This window comes from Sus scrofa, chromosome X, assembly GCF_054392235.1.
Source record: "Sus scrofa isolate SSC_HxYL_T2T_F1_AM1 chromosome X, Sscrofa_HxYL_maternal_Yorkshire_Landrace_v2.0, whole genome shotgun sequence".
Lineage (NCBI taxonomy): Eukaryota > Metazoa > Chordata > Mammalia > Artiodactyla > Suidae > Sus > Sus scrofa.
In genome coordinates, this window is record NC_139401.1 from 85,289,570 (window position 1) to 85,312,376 (window position 22,807).

Below are 22,807 nucleotides of genomic sequence, written 5' to 3' on the forward strand. Positions count from 1 at the left end.
TTGGAGTCGATCCTCTCAAACCCTGTCCCTACTTTATCAACTAAGTTTATGTAATATTCAAAATCCTTTGTCATTTCAAAAATCTTTTTTTTTTCTTTTTTTTTTTTTTTTGTCTTTTTGTCTTTTTAGGGCTGTACTCATGGCATATAGAGGGACACAGGCTAGGGGTCTAATTGGAGCTGTAGCCACTGGCCTATGCCACAGCCACAACAACACCAGATCTGAGCCATGTCTGTGACTACACCACAGCTCACAGCAATGCTGTCTCCTCGACCCCCTGAGTGAGGCCAGGGATCTACCCCGCAACCTCATGGTTCCTAGTCAGATTCGTTTCTACCGTGGCACAATGGGAACTCCTCAAAAATCTTTATAGCATCTTCAGCAGGAACAGTTTCCATCTCCAGACCCACTTTTTTTGCTCCATAAGAAGCATCTCCTCATCCTTTAAAGTTTTACCATGAGACTGCAGCAATTTAGTCACATCTTCAGGTCACACTTCTTATTCAAGTTATCTTGCTATTTCCACCTCACCTGCAGTTATTTTCTCCACTTACGTAAATTTTGAACCCTTCAAAGTCAACCATGAGAGTTGGTATCAGCTTCTTCCAAACTCCTGTTACTGCTGATACTTTGACATCCTCCATAAATTATGAATGTTCTTAATGGTATCTAGAATGGTGAATCCTTTTCAGAAGGCTTTCAATCTGCTTTGCCCAGTTCCATCTGAAGAATCACTATATATGGAAGCTATGGCCTTATGAAATGTATTTATTAAATAATGACTTGAAAGTTGAAATCACTCCTGGATGTTATGTTAGCAGGCATGAAAAGAATATTAACCTCATTGTCTATCTTCATCAGAGCTCTTGGGTGAACAGGTGCATTGTCAATCAGTAGTAATATTTTGAAAGGAATCATTTTTTTCTTTTTTATTTCTTTTTGCCTTTTCCAGAGCCGCTCCCGTGGCATATGGAGGTTCCCAGGCTAGGGGTCTAATCAGAGCTGTAACCACCAGCTTATGCCAGAGCCACAGCAATGTGGGATCCGAGCCACATCTGTGACCTCCACCACAGCTCATGGCAATGCCAGATCCTTAACGCACTGAGCAAGACCAGGGATCGAACCCACAAACTCGTGGTTCCTAGTTGGATTCAATAACCACTGAGCCATGACAGGAACTCCAGGAATCATTTTTTTTCTGAGTAGGAGGTCTCAATAGTCAGTTTAAATATTCAGTTAACCATGGTTAAACAGATACACTGTCATCCAGGCTTTGTTTTCCATTTATAGAGCATGAGCAGAGTAGATTCAGCATAATTTTTAAGGATTTTTGCCGAGACCAGCTCAGCAGGATGGGGCTAAAGAACGGGTGCTGTGGAACTTAAGGGAAAAAAAGTTAACATAAAACAAGACACAGAGACATTTATCTTAAGTAAAGGTGGGAACCAGGGGACTCAAGGTCTCAGGGACCAAGAGCCCTGCCTCAAGAAACCACACTGCTTTTATTGTGCTCTTGAGGATTACATCAAGTGAAAAGGGGGTTGTAGGTGCAGGATATAGGTGTTTTTTTTAATTATTTTATAAGTTCTTTTATTATTTTAAAAGTCACTTAGCTGGTAGATGGTTAAACTTTTACTCTAAACTTTAGGCATTTAGGAATCATTAGCATTTGAGTTAGCTATCTATACTCAGAGAGAATCCTCACTGTGCTTCCGCAAAGGGCATGCCTATTTGCAGCAACCCTGTGAGCCTAGGTTTGCACCTTGGTTCTCTTTGCTAATGCATATTCTGCTAACTACAACTCATAAACCACTTGGCCATGAGGTTCCTCTTTCTCTTATTCTTTAGAGGACATATCATGCTTGTGCAAATGGCATGCCAATATGCACAGGTCTGGCATGCCTAGACCAATGTATTATGTCCTCATTCAGCTGACCCCATGAATAACCCATGCCTTTAGGTCTTTGTTCTTAAGCTTAAGTCATTTACCATCACCGTGACTGTTTCTCAAGCAGGAAGACGGGACAAAGTAAGGAAGGACAAGATGGAGTTTTCAGCCAAGAGGCTAAGAAAATATTATAAAAACATGTCTTGCAACAGATTTTCAGAGTGGTGAATTAACACTGACTTCAACTTAGTCACCAACTGCATTAGAGTTGCCAAAATTTGGCCTCTGTTTACCAGTACCAGATTGAAACACAGAGAGTTATGGGTAAAGGAGAAAAAGATAATTTTTATTGCTTTGCCGGGCAAAGGAAGCACAACAGGCTAATGCCTTAAAGACTGTGCCCTCCATTTGGGAAGAATTGTGGGGAATTTTATAGTAAAAAGGAGAGAAACAGGTTTTCAGATAGGAATCAGGATTGAGACAAACATGCATTCTTCTTCCTTTGGGGGAATCTTAGTCATCAAAGCTGGAGCCAGGAGATGTTCATGATGGTGGTCTTCTGGGTTATTGCCTAGAATAACAGTACTTACAAAAAGGGCATATTGATCAGAAATTAGAACAAACTAGGAAAGTTCCTGAAAAATATCATGTGGTAATAATCTTTAACCCACAGGCAATTGTGCTCAGAGTGCCTAATCTTTAGTTTACAGGTGAATGTGTTTAGGGTGCAATTAAGCCAGGGAGAAGGACAAGGAAGGACTCTAAGCTGTTCAATTGTAAAGTATTAATTTCTAAAGAAGCATAAGGAATATAACTTTTCTCTTAGGTATATAAGATGCCTACATCATTATGTGTATCCCTTGAGAGGGAACCAGAGTCCTGCCCCAAAGCTGAACTATTGTTTCTTTACTGTTCCTCCCTTGTCTTTGCAGCCCCTTCCTTCCCTGATCAGCAACTGTCTGAACCTGTCCCTTGAAACTCAGGGAAGGCCATGGAGGCTGAATTAGGCCCATTTCCTAAAAACAAGACATGGGAGACACAAAAAGTGCCCAGGAGCCCCACAGGGCCTTGCTCGGTTAAATTAGCTCTCATCAAGAGAGTGAGCCTGTCCTTCGAAACTTTGAAGTTCAGGTATTGAATTCTTTCTAGCTATGAAAGTCCTAGATGGCATCTTTTTCCATTAGAAGTCTATTTTGTCTGCATTGAAAATCTAATGTTTATGTAGACATCTTCATTAATTAGCTAGATCTTCTGAATATCTTGCTACAGCTTCCATATTAGGATTTGCTGCTTCACCTTGCTCTTTGATGTTATTGAGATGGCTTCTTTCCTTAAACCTCCTGAACCAATCTCTACTGCTTCAAATTTTCTTTTTCTTTTTTGTTTTCTTAGGGCCACACCTGTGGTATATGGAGGTTCCCAGGCTAGGGGTCAAATCGGAGCTACAGCTGCCAGGCTATACCACAGTTGCAGCAATGCCAGATCTGAGCCACATTTGCAACCTACACAACAGCTCACAGCAATGCCAGATCCTTAACCCACTGACTGAGGCCTGGGATGAAATCTGCAACCTCATGGCACCTTTTAAAGGGTCCATGAATTTTAATAAAATTATAATGAAAATAACATTATAATTTTTTTATAATTTTTTCATAAGAGATCATAATGAGTCAAAATCTTGTGGCTCTACATATGCTTCTTAAAAATAATCTGTAAGAGAATCATTTGAAACCAATTTATATGAGATACCTAACATTCTCCTTTTAGATGAATGTTACTTTCTGTGAAAGTATACAAAATAAAATCAACAAATAGAATCCTTTCACCATTTAAAAAAAGATTGTCACTTTTTTCTGGTGACTAGTATTCTATATAAAATAATTAAAGCTTCTTGAGTGTCAGAAATCTACAAAGTTCAATGCAGTTCTCAAAAAAAGAACACATGATCTTTAAAAATGCAATAAAGCAAATATCATTTTACTATCTGGAGAGCCATCTTTCTAGATACTTCTTGGTACAGAAGAAAAATGAAAATTTTCAACTAATTCTGTTAGTAATGATCCTGAACATGATTACTCATCGAAAGATATCAAAATTCCTCAGCACATTATTTCATCATTCAAAAAAAAATATTTTTTAGGTCTGGATTATAAAACCACTCCCGCATTTTTTTTTTCATTCAGAATATGAAGAACTAGTGAGAGTATCTGATTTCTACAAATATTTGAAAGAGTCATGTTTCCTTTTTTTTTTTTTTTACTTTCCCACTGTACAGCAAGGGGGTCAGGTTATCCTTACATGTATACATTACAATTACAGTTTTTCCCCCAGCCTTTCTTCTGTTGCAACATGAGTATCTAGACATAGTTCTCAATGCTATTCAGCAGGATCTCCTTGTAAATCTATTCTAAGTTGTGTCTGATAAGCCCAAGCCCCTGATCCCTCCCACTCCCTCCCCCTCCCATCAGGCAGCCACAAGTCTCTTCTCCAAGTCCATGATTTTCTTTTCTGAGGTGATGTTCATTTGTGCTGGATATTAGATTCCAGTTATAAGTGATATCATATGGTATTTGTCTTTGTCTTTCTGGCTCATTTCACTCAGTATGAGATTCTCTAGTTCCATCCATGTTGCTGCAAATGGCATTATGTCATTCTTTTTTATGGCTGAGTAGTATTCCATTGTGTATGTATACAACCTCTTCCAAATCCAATCCTCTGTCGATGGACATTTGGGTTGTTTCCATGTCCTGGCTATTGTGAATAGTGCTGCAATGAACATGCGGGTGCACGTGTCTCTTTTAAGTAGAGTTTTGTCCGGATAGATGCCCAAGAGTGGGATTGCGGGGTCGTATGGAAGTTCTATGTATAGATTTCTAAGGTATCTCCAAACTGTTCTCCATAGTGGCTGTACCAGTTTACATTCCCACCAACAGTGCAGGAGGGTTCCCTTTTCTCCACAGCCCCTCCAGCACTTGTTATTTGTGGATTTATTAATGATGGCCATTCTGACTGGTGTGAGGTGGTATCTCATGGTAGTTTTGATTTGCATTTCTCTTATAATCAGCGATGTTGAGCATTTTTTCATGTGTTTGTTGGCCATCTGTATATCTTCTTTGGAGAAATGTCTATTCAGTTCTTTTGCCCATTTTTCCATTGATTGATTGGCTTTTTTGCTGTTGGGTTGTATAAGTTGCTTATATATTCTAGAGATTAAGCCCTTGTCAGTAGCATCATTTGAAACTATTTTCTCCCATTCTGAAGGTTGTCTTTTTGTTTTCTTTTTGGTTTCCTTTGCTGTGCAAAAGCTTTTCAGTTTGATGAGGTCCCATGGGATTATTTTTGCTCTACTTTCTATTGCTTTGGGAGACTGACCTGAGAAAATATTCATGATGTTGATGTCAGAGAGTGTTTTGCCTATGTTTTCTTCTAGGAGTTTGATGGTGTCCTGTCATATATTTAAGTCTTTCAGCCATTTTGAGTTTATTTTTGTGCATGGTGTGAGGGTGTGTTCTAGTTTCATTGCTTTGCATACAGCTGTCCAGGTTTCCCAGCAATGCTTGCTGAATAGACTTTCCTTTTCCCATTTGATGTTCCTGCCTCCCTTGTCAAAGATTAATTGACCATAGGTGTCCGGGATTATTTCCGGGTTCTCTATTCGGGTCCATTGGTCTGTCTGTCTGTTTTGATACCAGTACCACAGTGTTTTGATGCCTGTGGCTTTGTAGTATTTCTTGAAGTCTGGGAGAGTTATGCCTCCTGCTTGGTTTTTGTTTCTCAGGATTGCTTTGGCGATTCTGGGTCTTTTGTGGTTGCATATAAATGTTTGGATTGTTTGTTCTAGTTCTGTGCAAAATGTCATGGGTAATTTGATAGGGATTGCATTGAATGTGTAGATTGCTTTGGGTAGTATGGCCATTTTCACAATATTGATTTTCCCAATCCAGGAACAAGGAATATCTTTCCATTTCTTTGCATCTTCTTTGATTTCTTTGATTGAAGTTTTATAGTTCTCGGCATATAGGTCCTTTACCTCCTTGGTCAGGTGTATTCCGAGGTATTTGATTTTGTGAGGTGCAATTTTAAAAGGTATTGTGTTTTTGTATTCCTTTTCTAATGTTTCATTGCTGGTATACAGAAATGCAACTGACTTCTGAATGTTCATCTTATATCCTGCTACTTTGCTGAATTTATTAATCGGTTCAAGTAGTTTTGGGGTTGAGTCCTTAGGGTTTTCTATGTATCGTATCATGTCATCTGCATACAGTGACAGTTTGATCTCTTCTCTTCCTATATGGATGCCTTTTATTTCTTTTGTTTGTCTAATTGCTGTGGCTAAGACTTCCAAAACGATGTTGAAGAGCAGTGGTGAGAGTGGGCATCCCTGTCTTGTTCCAGATTTGAGTGAGAAGGCTTTCAGTTTTTCCCCATTGAGGATTATATTTGCTGTGGGTTTATCATAAATGGCTTTGATTATATTCAGGAATGTTCCCTCTATACCCACTTTAAATGAAGCAACAGTCACAAAATAAACCAAAAGGTGAGAATATCTTAAGAAATGTCTAATCCATATCATTAATGTGTGGAAAGAGAATGTAATTGTCATTTATTCAAATAAGGTTTAAAGTGTACCACTCAATATTTTATTGCTCGATGGAAATATAGTTGATGTACATTATATTAGTTGCAGGTGTACTAAAGAGCGATTTGACATTTGCATACATTATGAAATGATCAACAGCATAAGTCTAGTAACCATCTGTCCCCAAAGTTATTACAATATTATTGACCATATTCATTATGCTGTATATCACATCCCCTGGCTTATTTATTTTGTAACTGAAGGTTTGTAACTCTTAATCCTTTCACTTGTTTCAACACCATATTCCCCTACCCTCTGGTAACCACCCATTTGTTCTCTGTATCTATGAACCTGTTTTGTTTTGTTTTGTTTTGTTTGCTTGTTTTGTTTTTTAGATTCTTCATATAAGTGATTTCATATAGTATTTGTCTTGCTCTGTCTGACTTATTTCACTTAGTCTGATATGCCCTAGATAGATCTATGTTTTGTTGTTGTCTTTATTGGCAATATTTCATTTTTCTATGACTAATATTCCATTATATATCTATCTTCTTTATCCATTCATCTACAGATGGACACTTAGGTTGCTTTCATATCAGCTATTATAAATAAATGCTGCAGTGAATACTGTTGTGCATATATCTTTTTGAATTACTGTTTTTGAAATATCAATAATGAAATTTCTGGATTATATGGTAGTCCTATTTTTAATTTTTCAAGGAACCTCCATACTGTTTTCCAGAGTGGCTGTATCAATTTACATTCTCACCAACAGTGCAAGAGTGGTCCTTTTTCTTCACATTCTGGCCAATACTTGCTATTTGTTGTCCTTTTCATTATATCCATTTTAATAGGTGTGGGCTGATATCTCATTGTGCTTTTAATTTGCAACTCCCTGATGATTAGTGATGTTGAACATCTTTTCATTTGTCTGTTGACCATCTCTATGTCCTCTTTGGAAAAAAATGTATATTCAGGCCCTCTGTCAATTTTTTTTTTTGTCTTTTTTTTTTTTTGCCATTTCTTGGGCCGCTCCCTTGGCATATGGAGGTTCCCAGGCTAGGGGTCCAATTGGAGCTGTAGCCACCAGCCTTCGCCAGAGCCACAGCAACGCGGGATCCAAGCTGTGTCTGCAACCTACACCATAGCTCACGGCAACGCCAGATCGTTAACCCACTGAGCAAGGGCAGGGACCGAACCCACAACTTCATGGTTCCTAGTCGGATTCGTTAACCACTGCACCACGACGAGAACTCCCCCTCTGTCAATTTTTTAATCAAGTTTTTTTATATTGAATTATATGGGTTAATTGTATATTTTGTATATTAAACCCTTATCAGATATATCATTTGCAAATATATTCTCCAATTAAGTAGTCAGCCTTTTTGTTTTGCCATTCAATATTTTAAAATAGGCACCATATAATCTGACCACAATAGAGCTAGATACAATAAAAAAAATTAAAACTCCTATATTCTCACAAAGTAAAGTGACACAGAGGTCCAAAACCCTGCCTTCAGAACATTATGAGGAATACTAAGGTGTAATTGCCAAATCTCAAACCAATATTCAATTCAGAAACTACATATTTATAATTAGACTTTGCTTCCCTAATTTAAATTTTAATTTAATATGTTACATTGCCTTATTTTAGAGCAGTCATTTATAGTTTATAAAGACTTTCATATACATTACTTCTTTCATTTTGAACATGAAGTGAATTTTCATTTTATTTCATTTGCTGCTTACTTAGACAATATTTTGATTTGGGTTCAATGCTAGGAAATACTGTCCAATCTGAAATTAAGTGTCTCTCTCTGGTGTTTATTTTGAGTTTCAACCCATTTTCTTAGTGTATGCAAATTAGTTCTGGAATGATAAAATTAGAAGTTATGTAAACTGATGAACATTTTCAAATTTGTGATATCTGAATTCAGGTTTCTTAAGTTCCTTTGTGAAATCCTCCTTTAGAAAAATATATATTTATCACACTTATTAGCACCTATTTTCTGTGGTTTATCTGTTCTGAACCCAACTTTAATGATTTATTTAATCTTTCCCTGACATTCTTTTTATGATGGCAAAAGAGAATAAAGAACATATATCCTTTTGAATAAATAAAAAAATGGTAATTTTTAAAAGAATTAAATGTACTATTAAATAAAGGGTTGACTTTTTTTCTGTTGTAATGTAGTAAACTTTTTTTAATATCTAGATTTCTTTTCTGTTTTATGTAGTTACAAATAAGAGGCATGACCAGAATTGTATACATTTTTGGAATGCTAAATAAACCTGCAAACAACCTTTTATATTATTCAAAATTGAGACTATGGATGAATTGCAGAAGTAACAGAGAATAAGGTGTGTGAGTTCAATATATTTATCATCTCAGTTTATCATTACTGGAAATATTTCCCTCTTCATCCAGAGTAAATTTTATTCCCATGCAATGAGTATTAGGTCCTCACTGTTACAAAACAAAGAACAGTCTTGCAATCATACAACAATCTATTTTAGAAGCAGAATATACCTTAAACATCAGCTATCCTGATTCTTCTCAGCATTTTCCACCAAAGTGCCCCCATCAGTGTAGCAAAGTGAACTGGCTATTCAGATGACCTGTGAGTTCCATAAAACATATATTATTTTATTTTATTTTTTTTTTTTGGTCTTTAGGGTTTTTTTTTTTTTTTTAATTTTCCCACTGTACAGCAAGGGGGTCAGGTTATCCTTACATGTATACATCATATATTATGTTTTAATTGTTGCAATTCAAGAACATTTTGCATTCCACTCCTCAATGTATTTTTACATATTAAGGAAAATAAAAGCAGTTTTTTAATTGCTTTTACTTTTTTTTACTCCTTTGTCCTTAAATTAGAAATAGCTAAAGTCTTTGCATTATTTACATCTTGTTGACTGAAAAAAAAAAGTATAACCTAAAAGTTGAGAGTTATGTTTTATTTGGTGGACTTTCTGAGGACTTCAAGCCCAGGACAGGCTCAGAAAACTATTCTGAAGAGTCAAGGGGCAGGGAGCTTGGATATATATAGAAGTTTTTGCAACAAAAACACAGGTAGTCAGAACATCAAAGGATTACTGTTAATTTAAAAAACCCAGATATATCAAGTTAAGCACTTTTCTGTATATGGGAAGATGCAAGAGACTGGGCTCACTGAAATCATTCCTTTGATATACAACTCAGATATCTGGGGCCAGTATCCTGTGTTTTCTTTACCTGAGTTTCCTCAGGGTGCACCATGGTGGGGGAGCAGGTGGGGGTAGGGTGGGGGTCTGCAGTGGCTGATTGCTGGATGCGCTTTGCAGTGGGCAGCCTGTAATTCTCCATCTTGAGTTCCCTCAGGGCTTACTGTCAGGGTGGCTGTAATGTGAGGCCTTGATGGCTGCAACATCCTTTGTTTACTTATATAATAGGAAATATTTTATTTCTCAATTTAAATGCTCTACTTTAGTAGTGTCCCAGTAGCCTAGCAGTTAAGGATTCAGTGCTGTTACTGCCTAGGCTTGGGTTTGATCCTTGGCACAGGAACTTCCACATGCCTTGATTGTGGTCAAAAAATAAAAATAAAATAAATAAATAAAAATACTCGACTTTAAAGTAAGTCAAACATCATATGATTTCATTTATATGTGGAATCTAAAATAGAAAAAAAATGAACAAACATAACCAAACAGAAACAGAGGTAAAAATACAGAGAACTGGTGGTCACCAGAAGGGAGGACATGGGGGGAAAATGAGTGAAATTAGTGAGGGAGATAGGGAGGCACAAACTTCCATTTATAAAGTAAATAATGTACAGCATAAGGAATATAGTTAATAATATTGTAATAATTTTGCATGGTGACAGATGGTAGCTAGATTTACCATAGTGATCATTTTATAATGTATAAAAATATCAAATCAGTATGTTGTGCACCTCAAACTAACATAATATTGTAAGTCAATACTTCAATAAGTAAATAAATGCTTCAATTTAGCTTGGCATTCAAGGCTCTCTAGTCTGAGCTTAGCCTAGCTCAAAAATTATAAACCTTTAGAATTAAAAGGGTATATATATCAATTACACAGTTCAAACATGCATATTCAACTATCACCCCTTCAATAATCTTCCATTTCAGACAAATCAGCTATTCTTTATCCTATAGCACTTTTCTGCACCTAATTTTTCAATTTAATATCACTTCTCTTAATGCCTACATGAAATTGTTACATTTCTGGGCTATTTCTTTTGGTTCTTGCCCACTGGAAGCAAGGAATTGAGGCTGCAGGCTTTAGGGATGTAAACAAACTCTTTAGGTTGGAGCGTTCCAGCTGTGAAGTGCTGCAGCAGAGCTGGTGCTGGGATAGAGGCATTGGTCGGGCTGCGTCAGTACCAAAGGGAACCCTCTTGAAGTGGCATTAGGAATAGAGGCAGGAAGTCTTTCTAAGCTGGAGCATTCCATTGGGATCCAAATGGCAGCTGGTCAGAGCTGAAGGGAATCCTCTTAAAACAACAGCATCTCAGGTCAAAATTTAGAGCTCTCATTACATGCTTTAAGGGGCCATCCCTTGATTTGCCTTCACCAGAATGAAAACGCTGCCACTGTAGGTTGCCTTGGAGACTGCAATCAAGATGAATCAAGTTTGCAGGAACAAAGTGTACAGCAAATTTATTTATGCCCTCAAAGAGAGCAGGCCACCCTGCAAGCAGGGACTGGCCCAATTTTACGAATAGGTTTTTCTTATATCCCCATACTGTGGACCTGAGTGGGGATCTGGTTCTTTCTACCCCGGCCCACTGATTCTTCCCACCTGGGCCCACTGTGATTGTGTAAGAGCTGAGTGTTGACTGGTCATTGTATGTGGGAATATTTGATCTTCTGATTGATCTCAGGCAGGATACCTTATTTTCATGGGGAACAGGTTATATACAAGGCGAGGTGAGGAACGGGCCACATACCTTTCCTAGTAGAGAGTAGGAAGAAGTAGTCCATGTTGCTCAAGATGGGGGAAGGGGCATTACAATAAGACATGTGGGATGATAAGTGTCTGGTAATTCTTGTCTTGGCCAGAGGTTTTGGGGTTTAATCTCTTTCAAGGGGATTTGAAGCCTATAATAAAATGACTGAAATACTTCAAGTATCTTATAATTTGTCCCTTGCATTCTGTCAGAGTAATCTCCTCATCTCTTCCTGCATGCCCTTTTCTCCTCCAACTACAAACTATGAACAGTCCTACAAAGGAGATTTACTTTCATGCCTGTGTGCCTTTCTACAGGCCAGCCCTTCCCATTGCTAATATTGCATTTCACACAAAACCTTTCACTCTGTATTAGACCTCTCTTTGTTCCCTTAGCCCTTAAAAATACTTCTTTTTTTAATTTAATTTTTTATTATAATTGATTTTCAATGTTCTGTCAGTTCTTGAATTAGAATCGTTGAATGTAATTATTAGCTTACATACTTGTGTTCTCCATTAGAATATCAGGGCCTTAATGGCAGGATTCCTGTGACATTTATCTTTGTTTCTACAATGCCTAGAACAATACCCAACTCAAGATAGGTGCCTCATAAGGTTTTAAAAACTTCATTAAATTATATTAGCATAACAAAGGAACTTAGAGATCATCTAGTTCTACATTTGCATTTTTAAAGAAAGGAAAATTGTGGCCCAAACAGCAGAAAAGATTTACCAAGGTTATATCTCTGAGGCTTTGTTTGGTGTGGCAGGGTTCTTTCAAGAGTAAGTTTTAGATGTGAAAGAAATATTTGACCTTTAGCATGTGTTTTAGATAATTATATAGGATCTATTATGATGCCATCCAGGCATTGTGATAAAAAAATTAGGTTTATGATGAAAATTATTTTTTAACTTCACCTTTTCCTGATTGATTTGAAATTTTAGCAGAAAAATGCTTAATGTTTTTTGCACATGATAGTACTATGATTTTGATGTAACCAAAAACATGAATTTATAGGTTAAAGACTTCAGCAGAATATTTGAAAATTCACTTAGTACTTGAGGTTTGGAGAAGACTGAGGACTTTAAATAAAAATCACTTTTTATAAGTAGCACTACTGCATTTCCATAGACATAATTTCTCTTGCAAAACTGTTGCGGAAACCGCAAAAACCGTGGCAGTGGAAGGAGACAAACAGCACACGGAGATATGGAAAAGCAAGGTTTATTCAGCACCAGTGCAAGCTCAGAGGAGTCACCTCCAGAGTCTGAGCACCAGGTCTTTGTTCTCAGTAACTTTTATACATTACAAGGTCTTGATTTTCCTATGTAAGCATTCCGGACCTCCGCCCCCTTCCCCAAGCAGACAGTTTTCCTCCCTAAGAAACTGAGCAAGCAAGGTTACAGAAGCAGAACTGTTAAGCAATGCTGGGTACATGATTAGCAGGGCTGCTAGCTTGGACATAGGGCACACAGTTGTTACATTATTACAAGAAGAGTGGTATAGCGATGAGCATTGCTGGAAAGGCTTGCAGCTGCCTTTTTAGCCAAGGGGGGTTGTTCTTTAGTTAAAACTCTTATTTCAAAACCACTACTTACTCTTTGCATAACATTTGCATTACCATACCAGTCAATTTTAGCAAGGTTCTGTCTTTGACACAGGTAAATGATCATTAAGAAGTCTTAATTCATAAGATAGTGTATTAGCGGATCCTAGAAAGTCCCTTTACCTAAATACATGTGTGTTTCTCAGGTGACTCTGTATTTGAAATATCACACTTTAATCTTGGCAGTGCCCTTTCCTTGTACATGCTTCTATCATAACATTCATTCCATCTTTTCTTTCCTGCCTGTTACGGCAGATACCCATCAGCCCTGCGCTGCAGCATATCAGCTCTGGCGACAGCCCTGTGGCTGTAATGTACCAGCTCCGGCAGCTTTGTGGCTGTAGTGGATCAGCTCTCTTACCCGGCAAGAAACCAAGCGAGCACTCGGAGAGTTGGAGAACTCAGGTTTATTACGCCAGCAGGCTCAGAGGAGATAGCTCTCCAGAGTCTGAGCCCTGAAGAAGGGTTTCACAAGGCTTTTATGGGCTATGTCTTCTGGGTCCAAGCTTGGCTAGTTGGACTGGAGTGACGTCAGGCAAGGTAGTAGATACAGAAACAAATTTACAGAAGCAGATGCATGGGGGAGGACTGGTTGGGGCAGTTGGCTAGACTTTGCTTAGTCATCATGGCTGGGGTCTCTCCTTTCTACATTTTATTGGGACATTTTCTCCTACATGCCCATTTTCTTATGAGTTCTGTATTTTGTTTCACAGACTTTTTTTAGAAATTATATCAATTTGCTGAATTGAAGAGATGAATCATCTTTTAAAAAATCACATGCTCTTAGAAGAGTTGATACAATGTTACTAACACCATAATATGAAAGAATGTATCAAATATTTTTCTAACTATCTGGAAATATATAGTTCATGGGGAAGGGACAAGTTAAGGGTAAATTAGACCAAGACTTATTAAGTATTTGAAGTACTGAATGGAAACAAGAAAACAAATTAAGTCCATCCACCATTGCACTCAACTTTGGGTGACTTGGCATGCTTTACTGGACCCAGGTGATAAGATAAATAACTTTTAATGTATCACAAATGATACTGATACTCATGAGAAAAGTGTTATTTTAAAATGTATGTAGAAAAGGTGAGAACCAATTTGAGATGATTAACTTCCTATTAAAATACATTTGCCATCCTATAGACCTGTGTTTTACTTATACTTGTTTTAGTAGTTAAAGAATTATAGCTAGCTTCAGGATGTTGGGGACAAGGCTCAGATCATCAACATCAAAAAATGAGACACATGAACATGGGGAGATCTTGACAAGGCTCTTTACTTCTGCAGAAGGTCACGGGTACTCCAAAAAGCACCTGCGCTGAACCAAGGACACTCCCCTATTTATCCCTTACACAGGTGATGTACCTGTCCCCTTCCCATTGGTCAGGTCAGGGTGCACATTCTTCCCAGTTGGCTAATTTGAAACAAATTGTTACTGGGAGAAGAGAGAAAGAGGAGGGGGGTCACAGGAAGATGTTTCAGTTGAAACCAGAGCAAAATGGAGCAACCAAGTTTTCCTTTGAGAGAAAAGACATTATGTTAACTTTCCACAAGGAGAAGTTGGTGTTATCTTATCTTGATTAATAGTTCTTGATTAGTTAGTCACATGCACTTTTTAGTTAGTTGTCATGTTAAACAACAGTCAAATATAATTACCCTTGCTAGGTTTTTAGCTTATTTGCAGCATTAAATTTTTGAGAAATTATGAATCATATAATTTTTTTAATATAGGCTATGTGAACACATTATAATTTAATTTTAGGGTAATAACTAAAATCCAAATTGGATAATTTTTGCCAAATTTTCCATTCAGCAGGTAGTTTATTTTAGTTGTCATTAATTCAAAGTAATCAGTAGGAACTTGGAGATGTGTGTGAAGACTTTTGGATGTTTTGCAAATAACTCAGAGGCTTTGCATGGAAAAAGAAATGTTAACAAAATTTCTGAAAATTATATTCATTGTGATGAGTGCTTTGGAAAATGTATGAGAAAAAATTATTTGCAGAATTAAGAAAAAGGAATTGAAATACTACATAATGTAATGTATGTTCCTAATTGTTTATGACTAATTGGTATTGCTGTTTGTTAAATGTGCCATTTTAAAAATACAAATAATATGCTTAGCTTACTTTAAACAAGAATAAATCTACATTTCAGATGTACCAGAGATCTTTGGAAAAGTTACTCTGTTGAGTGTTATTTTGTATACAATGTTTATATCCAAATGAAATTGACAGGAAATTTTCTACCCCAAAACAAGGTTATTGCTGTTATTTTGGTCTAAATATTACTTAGTAATCAGCTATACAAAATCCAAACTGATTAATCAAAACATTAATCCAATATTATATATGTACTCTAGAAGATAGAAGAAAGTAGAATATGGAGTTATTTACTATATTTTATATCATTTAAACTTTACATAGTGAAGTGAAATATATTTGAGAATGTGCAAGGGCCAAATGTCAGTGAAAGCATAACGAATCAATTTGTTCTATTAAAATTTCATTGAAAAAGTGAGTTAACATGAGCTCTTCTAGAATTGCAATTAACATAGAAAGAAATGAAAAATAGAATGACAAATAAATGTTGTTATTTAAGCAAACATGCATACATATCTGTTTAAGCATAGATTAATTAAATCCAAATTTAGAAATATAAGCTCTGAAGAGCAACCTGAATGAATATACATTGTTACCCAGAGGAATGAGGTCAAACTAATGCATTGATGTTACTTATTCCTCCTTCTAAAACATGCCTATATTTCTACTATATAAAAAGTTAAAATAAGTACTTTCACTTCATTTTTAAGTATTTTAAAAGTAAATATTTTAACAAAATTGAGCTTTTAATTTTCATTTAAACTTAAATAGTCCCCCCCACTTTTTTTGTCTTTTTGCCTTTTCTAGAGCCCCTCCCCATGGCACATGGAGATTCCCAGGCTAGGGGTCAGATCAGAGCTGTAGCCACTGGCCTATACCAGAGCCACAGCAACACAGGATACAATCCATGTCTGCAACCTACACCACAGCTCACAGCAATGCCAGATCCTTAACCCACTGAGCAAGGCCAGGGATAGAACCTGCAAACTCATGGTTCCTAGTTGGATTTGTTAAGCACTGAGCCATGATGGGAACTCCTATTCCCCCTTTTTAAACCATTTAAAAATATTTTCAACTTTTTTTGAATTCTTGTATCCCACTGATATTGATTTATTTGTGTTTCTTAAAGTGCTGAGTATTTTGTAGATTTCAATGATGTTTTAAATATTATTGGAATTACTCTAAGATATTCTTGAAGCTAGACTTGGAAATCACCCTTTACCAATGCTAAGAAATATCCATGAAGAATAGCAGAGTAAAACTATAGGTCTGTCACAAGAAGAGCTGCCTTTTATGAGTGACATATTAAAACTTATCTCTGAAACTTTTTAAAAACTATATTAAAACACCAGAATCTTTAAATAAGATTTCATTATGACTAGCACCACTTTATTCTGAATTTTGAAAAGAGCATACAACCTAAAGCATTGTAATTGCACAAAATATTTTAAAATGAAAGTGAGAAAGGGTCAAAAATGAAACATTCAAAAAAAACCTGGCCAGTTATAGGACAGATTATTTACATGTCTTTTAAATATATTTCTGGCTAGTTATGAATGTCTAAATTCCCAGTCTGAAGCAAAGTAAAACTTAAATATTTTTCTCATTTTAAATGACAATATCATATGATTATTGAATTGAATTGTCTTTAATTTTCAATGATTCTCAATACTTTCATGTTAGAAAATAATGAAAATAGCATATTTTAACCCTTCCTTCAAATTTGCTCATGGAATTTGCATTAGTTAAAATCTCTCTTCCTTGTTCATTATTGGTCTTCAGTTTCAAAGGAAAGAAGTGATGAAATGTTACATATTCCTAATACAATTCACTCAGTAATCCCTGCAGAGGCATTATGCCAAAATGGAAAGTGCATAAGATTTTGAGCCTTAGGCAATGTATTTTAAAACATGTTTTAGTCACTTAATTAGTTGTCTGGCCTTTCAATTTTATTTAACCTCTTCATTTTTAGTTTCCTCATCTGATACAATAAAAAAAACTTACCTACTTTTATAGGTTGACAATAATAGCTAAATAAAATATCACATGAAATATATCAGAAACTGCATTTAGCATGAACTTGGTTTTTAATAAATGTTATTAATCTTGTATTGAGGATCAAACTATCAGTTGAGTACTGTGTCATGCAGCAACACACAAAAACATACATGTATGTGTGTTTTAAATTTTATTTTGTCCATACATCAATAAATGCTTATAAATTGTAGAAAATACTAAACATGTAGAAAAACCTTAAAACTTTGCAAATAAAAATCACTTAGGCATAACTACTGTTAAAATGTTGATGTGACACTTTGATTTATTCCAATCCTTTTTTTAAATATCAATATTGTTGTTTATTTGGTTTTAAAACATTGGGATCATAAACTTGATGTCTTTATTTTTTAAACTTAATATTTTACCATTAGCTCTTCCGATGTCATTAACCATTCTCTGAAATTTTATTTTTAGTAGCTCTATTGTATTGAATGCCCTCCATTATATTTTTATTCCTTTTGAATAAATTAACACTTGAAATCACATATTCATTGAAATATAGCACAATGTATTATGCTATTTTACATGTTTGACACCAATTTAACTCGAGAAGTAATCATTTAAGTTTTGCAAAAACTCAAATGTATCATTCAACTTACATTTGTATACTGTTTTAAAATCATGTAGTTTAAATTTAATATATGCAATAAAAAATATTTCTCCATTGAATTTTACATGCACATTCTTATTGCATTCCTTTCTAGAAAAACTTAGTTAATGATTATCATTTCCATATCTTGGAAATATATTAATTCTTATTTTATTAAATATAATTATAAATAGTATATTGAGAGAGAAAAAAATGTATTGTCTAACATGAATCACTTGACTGTGTTAGTCTATTGATTAATAGCTTGTAATCCCCTTGTGAAGCAATGGTATTTCTGAACAGCTAAATTACTCACTGTCAATCAAGTTTACCCCTTTGAGGTGCCATTATTAAACTACAGTTCTTCACTGCATGCAAAATAAATTCAGTGAACTTACTGATCATTATAGCCTCATGGAAGCAGAGAGGGAAGGGTTTTAAAATGTAATCAAATCAATATTGGGAAACCTTAACTTCATTTTTCTCCATTTTCTAATCATCCTACCACAGAGTACTCCAAAATTACATTTTCATCCTTCAACTCTCAAATAGCCCAATTGGTGGGAAGCTTGTTCATAGCTATGATAAATTATTCCCTGTAAGAATCTACACCTATCTTTTCAAATCTGATCATTTTTGATGAATATATTCTGCTAACATGAACTAGAATGAAAGTAGTGGGCTATAATGATTAAGTATAGAATATAAATAGCATTTTCTTGAGAAAGCAGGTTAGAAAATAAATAAGAGCAGAGAACAAATAATAAACAGACAGATATTTCACACTCCTTACAAGACCTCTTTGTTTTAATTGGCACATACTAATTGAATACTAAATATAATAAAGAACATATTTGGCAAATTTTCAGAACTTACATTTATTACCTCACATTTTTCAAATAAATGGCAGAGTTAATTTAAAGGTTTTATAAAAATAGAACTCATCATTGCTTTTATTCCCAGGCACATATACCATGTGAAGCTCAAAATGAGGATGAGATGTTAGTTCCTATTTACTTCCTTGACTGTTCTTTCTGGGAGGATTTTGAGCAGATGCTTACAATTTCCATATATGTATTATAAAAAGCAGTGTGCAACTTCTCTGTTTAGTTTTAAGGTCAGAACACACAAACATAGTTATTATTCTCCATTAAATATTTAATGATTATTAAATTAATATTTTAGTAAATTAAAATGTAATTCATTTCAAAATAAATGAAAATTTAAAAAATAATAATAATTAAATATTAAATTAGTGTAAAGAAAAATTATTTAATGGAGGAGTGTGGAGTTGATATTTGGTACAATAAGATGCAGTAAAATTATCTAGAGTCACTTGAACTATAACTCAAAATCTTATGTACAATGCCTTCTTTTTCCTTATGAAGAGAGCAATCTGTCTTCTTAATTAACTACTTGTCATTGTAAATATTATTGACTTATGAGAGGCGCTATATATAAGAATTGCTATGATGAGTCACAGCAATGCCTATTCTAGTAGAAAAATAACATTATATATGATCTGGTAATTTCATTTGATTTAAGCTAGGTTTTAATAGGAGTCACTACTGAGAAATTATCTGTATTCCTTGAAGGCTTAAACTCATCCACCACCACCACCAGCCACTTTTTGTTTTAAGTCCTTATAACTAGGCTGAGCAGAGAGGTTGGAGAAATATGGAATGGGACCAGTATAAATAGGTTAAGTTAAAATAATATTTGGAAACCATAACATCAAGCAAAAGAACAGTGAATATAAAATTCTCAGTTAAATGGTATTTGACACCGTGTGAAAAAATAACTAAATTAAGACTTTAATTTTCATTATGTTCATGTAGATAAAATTTAGAGTTTATATGTAAATAAGTCTTCAAAATTAGACTTAAATAGCCACCCTCAACATTCTAATGGAGGTAAATAGACAATTGTCACTATGTAACAATAGTTGATATAGTTGAAATAAAGTTAAAATAATTGATAGCTTAAAAACTAATTCTTCTTACCATTAAACTTCTATTGCAAACTATAAATCAGAAGCGTGTTTTCCATATTCTTTGATTTTTATGAGAGTTAATTAAGAGCAGTTCTTAACAGGCACCTGTTACATGACATCCATGAGCTATAGAGAAGTATCAAATACAGCTAATAATTGGCTGCTTGTGCCTTATGTTCCAAAGAGAGGAAAAGGAAGTGATGAAATGCTTGACTGTCTATATTCTGATCTCAAGACTTATTCAATTTTATGATTTTATGCCTAAAATTTAGGAGTGGTTTTTTTTTCTTCCAGAGATTTAAATATTGTTACTATTTTATTTGTATCACAATTATGTAATCTCTTATAGAAGAGTGAAAGTAAATTAGGGAAATAGAATGCAGATTTTAAAAATGAAGTTCAAGAATTAAGAAAATGAATTCACATTATTTTCCAGAAAGAATAAGAACACAGACTGTGATGTACTTCTGAAACATTGTATTCTAATGTGAATGCTAAAAAAATGATTCTACCTTTTAAAATGTGAATTTTAATGCTTTTGAATAGAGAATATTGCTCATTACATGTTGTGCTCACTACCCCACAAGAACTAAAGGTAATTAAAAAATGATGGAAAAAATAAATAAATAAATAAATAAATAAACAATAGGAGTTCCCTTCATGGCGCAGTGGTTAACGAATCCGACTAGGAACCATGAGGTTGCGGGTTCGGTCCCTGCCCTTGCTCAGTGGGTTAACGATCCGGCGTTGTCTTGAGCTGTGGTGTAGGTTGCAGACGCGGCTCGGATCCTGCGTTGCTGTGGCTCTGGTGTAGGCCAGTGGCTACAGCTCCAATTGGACCCCTAGCCTGGGAACCTCCATATGCCGTGGGAGCCGCCCAAAGAAATGGCAAAAAGACCAAAAAAATAAATAAATAAATAAATAAAAAATGATGAATTGAGAATAATGAGAATAAACTTTTAGGCCTATCTCTATTGTAGGAGAAAATGTCCCAATAAAAAGGTAGAAAGGAGAGACCCTGGCCATGATGACTAAGCAAAGTCCCCTAACCACCCCTAAGCCAATTGCCCCTAACCACCCCTCCCCCACACATCTGCTTCTGTAAATTTGCTTCCACATCTACTACCTTGCCTGACCTCACTCCAGTTTGCCAAGCATGATCTGGAAGAGGTAGCCCATAAAAGCCTTGTGAAACCCTTCTTCAGGGCTCAGACTCTGGAGAGCTATCTCCTCTGAGCCCGCCAGCATAATAAACCTGAGTTCTCCAACTCTCTGAGTGCTTGCTTGGTTTCTTGCCAAGTAAAAGAGCTGATACCATTAAACTTCCTATTGCAAACTATAGGTAGTGTACCAGCTCTGCTGAGCTGCTGGAGCTGGTACACTATAGCCACAGGGCTGTCGCTAGAGCTGATACACTGCGGCCGCGGGGCAGCTGCCCCAGCAGCCCCCAGAACACTATCACTAATTAGATCTGTGACTATTGGCAGTACATTTAACTTTTCTTTGCCTTGGTTTCCTATTCTGCAATTAGACAACATAATCTTCAAGGTATCTTCAATTCTTTACAAAAGAAGAAATAAATCATTTTATTTAAGGGAATTGGGGTTGGAGTAAAAGTAATCAATCTGGCTTTTATTGAACAATCCTTAATAAAATAAAATAATACAGAAAAAGTGTCATTATTCAGTCTCATTCCCTCTATAGGGTCTACTAAAAATTGATGTGCTCATCCTTGAGGTCTGGAAGGATATTCATTCAACATGTAGTGAACCATATGAAGCATTTATAATGTAACAGTGATAATAATTTACATCACAATACACTTAAAAATGAACTGAAGTTTTTATTCATGCTTGTTAAGAAGTCAAGACATTTTCATCAAACTCCTTTCAGTAAATTCAGTTACATAGAACTGACATATCTATTTCACACAAAACCCATTTTATCTCTAAATTTTGTCAATTCCTTGGAAATAATAACAATCAATGTAATAAGAGAATAAGGTAAAGATTTGTAGGATTCTAATATGAGGAAAATTGGCTATATTTTCCATGATGATAAATATGTGCTTAAGAGGAGAATAATAGAAATAGTCGCAGAATACAAATTAGGCCACTTTTACACAGATTATCTTGGTTAAAATTGAGCATTCCATATTCCAAAGGAAAAACTACAGTTTAATATATGAGTGTTGTTAGGTGTAATTTGTGTGTCCCATTTAAGACTTTGTATGTCTCTTCCTGATATACTTATAGTATTTAGAATGCATAAATCCTTTCCCATACTGTAAATATAGTGCAATGCATACCAACTTTGAAGGATAGGAATAACTTCTAAATTATTTGCATCATAATATGGAGAGTTAAGGTAAATTGGTTTCTATTTTCTTTGGAAAAAAACATTCACTTTCATGTGCTAAAAGCATTCTTGTCATGCCCTAGGAAGTAAATTTTCAAAGCTATTAACTACACTGTTATATTCAAAATGAAGTGCTTTTTCTTAAATTCAGCACTGAAAGTTTAAGTGAAATTAGTGAGTGGTGGTCTGACTATTTCACCTCCAAGTTATTTTAGAGAGAAATAGTTACATTTTCTTTATATAACATAGAAGCTTTTCACTATGATGATTTATATTCAATTTACCAAGACCAATAAACATGAAATGTCTTCATCATGATGCATTAACTCAACCTGATAATACCCAAGTGCTGAGATAATTAAGGTGGGAATATTGGGTTTCATGGAGTGGGAATATGAAAATACTTAGCCAAAATTCAAATTATGCTTTTAAGATCCTCTCATATTCTTGACTCATGAATAGAATATATAGAAGAAATCATTAATTCATTCTCTCAAAGTAATATAGTAAACCTTTCAGTTAATTTTCAACTATTGAAAATGCCCTTCAAGTCTTTTAATATCATCATCTAGTGGAATTAATTGACTTAGTTGTTCTTTTCCCCATATCAAGTGCATAGGCATAGGCATTAAGTGATTAGATTGACTAACTACTGAGCTAAATA

At 35.2% G+C, this 22,807-nt stretch overlaps 1 protein-coding gene across 29 annotated transcripts in view; it reads left to right on the top strand.

The window, feature by feature from the left end:
• PCDH11X (protocadherin 11 X-linked) overlaps positions 1-22,807 on the top strand; it is a 728,596-nt gene that overhangs the window by 674,607 nt on the left and 31,182 nt on the right. The window lies entirely within an intron of this gene.